Below are 6,790 nucleotides of genomic sequence, written 5' to 3'. Positions count from 1 at the left end.
TGGGTCCCTCTCCCCTGCCCACCCCGACCCTAAGGCCAGGAGTACACTGGGTCAGGGTCCCTGCTCTATACTGTGGATCCCCCGGGGCAACATTTGCTGGTAGGACTGGGAGCCTTGGTCCAGCGTCCAGGATTCTGCCCGTGCTTGGGCCGATGAAGCTGAGGTCAGAGGTTGTGAGGTTAGCAGGGCCCCTTGGTCCCAGGTGGACGCCTGGGGCCTGTACTTGCTCCTTGAGCCCCTGCTTCCAACTCTGGGAGGAGGGAGGAACCGGAGATCCAGTCCCAGCGGGCGTCCTCGGGAAGCGACCATGCCCCTTAGGGCCCGGGAGGCCAGCCTGCGGTGCGCACAGGACGGCCCAGCCCCCAGGCCCAGCCTCCCTCAGGAGGCCATGTTCTGGCCCCTGGGTGATTGGAAGGGCTCCAACAGGTAACAGCGGCTTCCGGCCGCCCTCTTTCGGCATGTTCCCGCCCTGTCCCCACACCCTAGGGTCCAGGAAGCACATATTTGCCCAGAACCCCGGCCTCAGAAGAAGGTCCACAGGCTCAGGGCCTGGGCCCTGGGGCTCAGGCCCCGCATCCCTGTCACCAGGGTGACACGGGGGCCTCTGCTCTGTCCCCTCGGTGGGACTTGGATCTGGGCCGGACTGTGAGCTGGCAGTCAAACTGCGCGGGGCCACCTGGGCTGGTGTCTGCAGCCATGTGCCACCTACGCAGACTGGAAGGGGGAACCCTGGCAGGGTCTCCCTCAGGCACCACTGGGACCCCTGCTTCCATTTCCTCCTTCTGCAAGCGGGGAAGCAGAAGTCCTGTCCCTCTAGGGTTGCCAGGCAGGGAGTTGAGGGGGGACAGGATAGCCTCTGTACCATGGCTGAGGGGCAGGCTGCTGCAGTCTGAGGGAGGCATTGAGAGAATGTCCCAGGCCTAGGGGCTACTTTCCTTTCCCTTCGGGCTGTAACAGATGCCCGCCTTTCAAGAAGTGGGGTCCTGGGGAAGCCTGGCTCTGGACATTCCTGTATTGATCTCTTGGCCTGGAAGGCCTCCCTCCCTTAACCCCACCTGGCCAGCTCTCACTCAGCCCTTAAACTTGGCTCAGATGTTGCCTCCTCCAGGAAGGCTTCCCTGAAGCACACCCACAACTGTGCATGTGCCTGAGTCCTTCCAGGGCGCTAGACTGTCACTATCAATGCAGATGAAACCACCAGTTGCCTCCATCTGCTTCTGCATCCATTCCCCATGGGGAACCCTAGCTGGGTGCATGGCCCATTCTCTATTCCTCCAGAGTCCAGAGAGCCAGTAGCCAGCCAGGGTGCATACCTGTTCTGAATGGGTGAATGAATGATTGAGTGGCTTCCCCAAGCCCCTTACACTCAGAGAATCCTGAAATTGAGCCTGGACAGCTCAGGCCAGCTGTATGGGCTTGCAGCAGAGAGCAAGGGATGGGGCCTCTGGGAGCCCCAAATCCTCAGAGATTATGGGATCGGCTGGGGTCTGCATGGGCAGGCCCTGCGTCCTGTCAGAATCACCCAGCCCTGGGGTGTCGGACCCCCTCCTGCCTCCTCCTGCAGCTCTGGTCAGTAAGCTCCGCCCCGGAGGCCTCGTCCCCACAAGCTCAAAAGGCTTTGTTTGCATCCCAGACCAAGGAGCACCCTGGACCCACTGTAGCTGCAGAAGCTGGATTAATTGGTGGATTCTGATTCAGGGCTGCACTCAGGTCCCTGGTGACTTGTGCCCACCACCTGCCAGATGGCCTTAGCAGGGTAACCCACGGCCCAGCCCTGCGAACCCAGAGGGGTCATTTCTCTTCGGTTGAAGTGCTATTTCCTTCAACTTGAAGGATAACCCCATTCAAAGCCAATGCTGGTAATGCTCTGAACCGTATACTGTGCATAGACTCCAGTGAGCTCCTTCTGGCTGTCATCAGGGGAGGCGATAAGAAGGGGCCACGTGGACATCCAAAACGGATGAAGGGCCGTAGGTTGGTGTGAACGACCAAGGAGGAGAGGAAACGCCTGAAGGAGCCGAGACTCCTGTAATGTGTTCGCCTTTCTGCAGGTGGAATTCCTGAGGGTTCAGACCTTCAGCTCCATATAAGTGACTCCAGGAGGAGCCGTGTCTCACCTGGAAAGTGAGAAGAAGGGGGAGCCTTGAAGGATCTGGAGACCCCCCCAATCCCGGGTCCTCTATCCCCGCCGTCACCAGCAAGGACAGCCTGTCACGGCAGCATAATCCCTGACGGGACTTTGGTGCCTGAGTCAGGCTTCCGGGTCTCAAGCCCTGCCGTGCCACTTTCAGGCTCCGTGATTTGGGGCTTGTTGACCAGCCTCTCCAGGCCTCAGTTTGCTCATCTGCAAAGTGGGACTGATTTGAGGGAGCAGTCATTGAGATCTTCCATCAGGAGAGCTCCCCAAGGTGCCCAGTCACCGTGATCCTCAGGAGGTACAGCTGGTCTCCTGTCTCAGAGCGGGGAACTGACCCCGGGCCCAGCATTTGCAGGCCCCCACTAGACCAGGTGGGGGCCCCAGGAGCAGGTGACCCGTCTCTGTGACCTTCCCCCACCTCAGTGTCCATCCCAGAATGTCCCCTCCTCACTGGCCCTGCCCACACTCTGGCCCTGCCCACACTCTGGCCCCCATGGTGCCTGCTGCTCTGGCCATTCCTTATCCCCGGGTCCCTGGGGCCCCATAAATGCAGAGCAAATATCTACCCTAGTCCTGGAGCAAAGCCCCCATTTAACCATTAGGGGAAGACCCTGGGCTTGCTGCTTCTACACTTCTAGTGTTCAATCAATGGTCCACTCTGACCCTCCTTCCTTTTCTCTTTGACCCTAACCTGGGCAGAACTTCTGCTTTCCCATACTGCTAAGTCACTTCAGTCGTGTCCAACTCTGTGCGACCCCATTGAGGGCAGCCCACCAGGCTCCCCCATCCCTGGGATTCTCCAGGCAAGAACACTGGAGTGGATTGCCATTGCCTTCTCCCTGCTTTCCCATAAGCATTCTCAAACTGAGAGACCATTTCTGGCTGAGCTGAGTTGGGGTTGAAAGGCGACAGTGGGGAGAAGCACCCCTCCCTTTCGGTCATCCCAGGAAGCAGAGGCCGGACTTGCAGGAGGAGAGCGGAGGGGACAGGGCTGGGGTGCAGGGGAGGAAACAGCAGAGGAAGAGGGACAGACCTCAGCTTACTCAGGAGACATCAGCACCCCAGTGAGGGTGCTGGGAGGAGGGGCCAGCCCCCTCCCCAGGTTCCCAAGACTGGGGCAGGGGCTGGGATGCAGTGAGGGGCTCCAAGCCCTGCTCCTCAGTCAGTTCAGTCACTCAGTCGTGTCCGACTCTTTGCGACCCCATGAACCACAGCATGCAAGGCCTCCCTGTCCATCACCAACTCCTAGAGTTTACCCAAACTCATGCCCATTGAGTCAGTGATGCCATCTAACCATCTCATCGTCTGTTGTCCCCTTCTCCTCCTGCCTTCAATCTTTCCCAGCATCAGGGTCTTTCCAATGAGTCTGCTCTTCGCATCAGGTGGCTAAAGGATTGGAGTTTCAGCTTTAACATCAGTCCTTCCAATGAACACCGTGGACTGATCTCCTTTCGGATGGACTGGTTGGATCTCCTTGCAGTCCAAGGGACTCTCAAGAGTCTTCTCCAACACCACAGTTCAAAAGCATCAATTCTTCAGCACTCAGCGTTCTTCATAGTCCAACTCTCACATCCATACATGACCACTGGAAAAACCATAGCCTTGACTAGACAGACCTTTGTTGACAAAGTAACATCTCTGCTTTTTAATATGCTGTCTAGGTTGGTCACAACTTTCCTTCCAAGGAGTAAGCGTCTTTTAATTTCATGGCTGCAGTCACCATTGACAGTGATTTTGGAGCCCAGACAAACAAAGTCAGCCACTGTTTCCCCATCTATTTGCCATGAGGTGATGGGACCAGATACCATGATCTTAGTTTTCTGAATGAGCTTTAAGCCAAGTTTTTCACTCTTCCCTTTCACTTTCATCAAGAGGCTCTTTAGTTCCTCTTCATTTTCTGCCATAAGGGTGGTGTCATCTGCATATCTGAGGTTATTGATATTTCTCCCAGCAATCTTGATTCCAGCTTGTGCTTCCTCCAGCCCAGCGTTTCTCATGATGTACTCTACATAGAAGTTAAATAAGCAGGCTGACAATATACAGCCTTGATGTACTCCTTTTCCTATTTGGAACCAGTCTGTTGTTCCATGTCCAGTTCTAACTGTTGCTTCCTGACCCGCTTGTAGGTTTCTCAAGAGGCTGGTCAAGTGGTCTGGTATTCCTATCTCTTTTAGAATTTTCCACAGTTTATTGTGATCCACACAGTCAAAGGCTTTGGCATAGTCAAGAAAGCAGATACAGATGTTTTTCTGAAACTCTCTTGCTTTTTCGATGATCCAGCGAATGTTGGCAATTTGATCTCTGGTTCCTCTGCTTTTTCTAAAACCAGCTTGAATATCTGGAAGTTCATGGTTCACTGCTCCTACTCACCTTCTAACACAGCCAAAACGACCCGTAAATACTCGAATCCCGGTGACATTATTTTGGAAGTCTCTAGAGGTATGGAAATAGGTACCTCCTCCAGGCCCAAATGTCTCTGTTATATGAAAGAACCAGGTGGGGAAGAGAAAAAAATTAACACCCAGTGACATGTTTCTGCCCAGAGGAGGACTAAGCCCCTCAGATGAGGGAACAGTCCTGAGAGCAAGTCCGTCTGTGACAAGGCCCAGACCCCAGCCCTGGACGGAGGGAGGGGATGGAGGGGGGCCTCCAGGGGGATGGGCAGGGGGGACCCCAAGCCAGACTTACCCCCTGCCCAGTAGGTGGGGCTCCACAGAAGGGCGAGGGTCAGCCATAGCAGCATGGCTTCTGGCTGGAGAGTCAAGGGCTCCTGGGGAGAAGAGGACAGGCCATCCGATCTCAGAGAGGGGCCTCCCCTGACCTCGTGGGCCCAAGCATGGCGGGGGGCGGGCCTTACCGGGCCTGCAGAGTCCTGTTGTCCTGTCCTGGTGCTGGGAGTCTGGTGCCTGGGCACCCTCCTCTGGGTCCTTGGACCGTGTGGCCCCCCAGCAGGAGGAACGGTCAAGGGGCCAGTGGGACAGGAAGGAATGGGGGAGGGTTCTTCCTGGGGGAATCTGCAGAGCCATCCGGGGGAGGGGACGTGCTGTTTACTGCCTTGGCCTCGTGGTCACCACAAACAACACGTGACTCTAGGGGCATTTTACTGTCACCTCTGGGTTTCCCATCTGGACTCTGCACCAGACCCTGACTTCAGCCATGGCAAGGTGTCTTGAGAGCCCTACCCAGTTTGAGCAAACAGGGTTCAACCCCTCGGCTGCTTCAGCATAGCTGCCCCCAGCAGCTTCATGGGGCTCAGGGCTCCTTCCTCGTGCAGAACCCGCTTCAGGGCCTCACTTGGGCCTGGGCAGAGCCTTATGTGCCCTGGGCTTTCCCCTCCAACCCTCAGAGCTGCAGCGGACAGCTCAGTTCTGAGGGCCTGTGGCAGGTGGTAGAGACAGCCTGGGCCTGGCCCTCCATGGCCTGTCACTGGAAGACGCCTGTCACCTTTCCTTTGAGCTGGGTCTGGTGTAGCTGGGGATGAACTGGGCCCCATGGGCTCTGGGATGACTGACAGCAAGGACCCCAGGATAGGAGGGTCACAGTGGTGCTCCAGGTCAGCTCTCCCCAGAGTCCCTGGGGCCAGGCTGAGGGGTCACCTTGTCCTGGAGGGAGTGGGGGGCTTCTCGAGGGCTGGGGATCTGGGGGCCTCATGGTCCAGCAGGTCCAGGCTCCCTGTGACTGGATGGTGCTCAGGCTGTCTGCACAGCCTCCCCGACCATTGGGAAGAGTCACGGGGTCACAGAACTCAACACAGGGGTGACTGTGGGCATGGAGTTGGAGCCTGTCAAGTCTGAACCCCCACTTCCCTCCTCCCTGGCCCCCCTTTGGGAGCTCAGGTCACCCACGTGTCTCAATTGCCCCCCTGTTATATGCGGGAAGCAATAGCCCCTCCTCGCAGGGGTTGTGAGATTTCAGTGACACCTTCTCCACCCAGGGTGAACGCCGGGGTCTTACCCCTGTGGGCAGGGGCGCCGGTTTTCCTTTGAGCAGACTTGGCAATCACTCAAGATAGTGCCCTTTTTTCTCTTTTTTGTCTTTTTAGTTGCTAAGTCGTATCCAGCTCTTTTTGAAACCATGGTCTGTAGCCTGCTAGCCTCCTCTGTGTATGGGGTTTTTCAAGCAAAAATACTGGAGTGTGTTGCTATTTCCTTCTCCTGGGGATCTTCCCAATTTAGAGATCAAACCTGTGTCTCTCTGCATTGCTGGTGGATTCTTTACCAGCTGAGCCACAAGGGAAACCCCAGAATACTGGAGTGGGTAGCCTATCCCTTCCCAGGGGTCTTCCCGACCCAGGTGTCAAACCGGGGTCTCCTGCATTGCAGGCAGATTCTTCACCAACTGAGCTATCAGGGAAGGGGTGGCTTCATATAAAAACCCACCTTTGTGGGGAGAAGGGAGCAGAGGGCATCTTTGTCTAGAAGCTGGCCCCTCCTTCTGGGCCTGCACTGGCCCCCCTGGACAGGCTCCTTAGAGCTCAGGCCCCCCTGACTCCCGTGGCAAAAGTGAGGCCCTCACCTGTGCTCCAGAGCTCCGCACACACCCCCAGAGGCCTCCATCCCTGTGATGCCTCTGGGCTGCGGAAGGGCTGTGTCCTCCTCTGGGCAGAAATAGCCAACATGTCACTGTTTATTTTTCTTCTCTTCCCCACCTGGT

The sequence above is a fragment of the Bos mutus genome, chromosome 25 (assembly GCF_027580195.1).
Source record: "Bos mutus isolate GX-2022 chromosome 25, NWIPB_WYAK_1.1, whole genome shotgun sequence".
Taxonomy (NCBI): Eukaryota; Metazoa; Chordata; class Mammalia; order Artiodactyla; family Bovidae; genus Bos; species Bos mutus.
This window is presented reverse-complemented; position numbering follows the sequence as displayed.